The sequence below is a fragment of the Coenobita brevimanus genome, chromosome 93 (genome assembly GCF_032717465.1).
Source record: "Coenobita brevimanus isolate Jiangsu-jjx chromosome 93, ASM3271746v2, whole genome shotgun sequence".
Lineage (NCBI taxonomy): Eukaryota > Metazoa > Arthropoda > Malacostraca > Decapoda > Coenobitidae > Coenobita > Coenobita brevimanus.
Window position 1 is genome coordinate 51,452,870 of NC_137046.1, and position 957 is coordinate 51,453,826.

Genomic DNA, 957 nt, shown 5'->3' on the forward strand with positions numbered 1-957 from the left:
ATATACGTAGTTCGAAAAATAATGATGGAATGTTAATTTTTGGCGATTTATTAGTGTTTCCCAGATCGGATATCACAGTTGTTTTCCGTATAGTTACTGTTGATGCTGAATAGCCCCGGTCTGCCTGGCCAAGCAGACCCATCAACCAAAAGCATTCAACTACCCCTACGGGGCCGTTTCATACAGTGACCCTATGTTCCCGTGCGGTGGACGGCGCCTTGCCACAGCGAGGATAGGTTTCCGGATAGATGCCGCTGTTGCATCTCTCCACCCAGTAAACAAGGGCAACACAGTAGGCTTCACACACACACACACACACACACACACACACACACACATCTAGGGATGAGTAGAAACTTCGGAGGATGAGTGTACTGTTGAGTTTCATCCCATTTTTATTCTTGTACTATGGGTATATTAGCTACAGTTGTTGTATAGTTTCTTACAGTCCATTCAGTTCTGAATGAACATGGTTGGAATTTTGGGTATTTGTAACAGTAGTCTTTATTTTTCATGGAGAATGTTTAATTTCCTTTGCTGATATTCACAAAACAGTTAAAAAAAAGATTATAGTGCTCCCGCCAGGGCTCGAACCTGGGACCTTCTGCGTGTAAAGCAGACGTGATAACCACTACACTACGAGAGCTCAGGGTGTCTGGTGTATGTGAGGGAGGGAGAGTGTGCGGCTGGATTAAGCCTGTATTCCAATCGATATCGTAACCTTTATGACGTTATCGTGGAGCAAGTTCAAGGGCGGCTATGTACACACTTGCACACGCACCCAGGTACACACACACACACACACACACACACACACACACACACACACACACACACACAAGTAGTTTCACTTCCCAAGAAACACACAAACTCAGGCAATAATACTACTCTCTCTCTCTCTCATGGTATTTACACTTCTTGGTACACACACACTGTAACAACCACTTCTACTATCAA

At 44.3% G+C, this 957-nt stretch overlaps 1 non-coding gene across 1 annotated transcript; it reads right to left on the reverse strand.

Moving 5' to 3' along the window:
* Positions 1–573: 573 nt before the first annotated feature.
* Positions 574–646, reverse strand: TRNAV-UAC (transfer RNA valine (anticodon UAC)). Its single transcript has one exon. It is a non-coding gene; the product is annotated as a tRNA-Val (tRNA).
* Between the last annotated feature and the right edge of the window lie 311 nt (positions 647–957).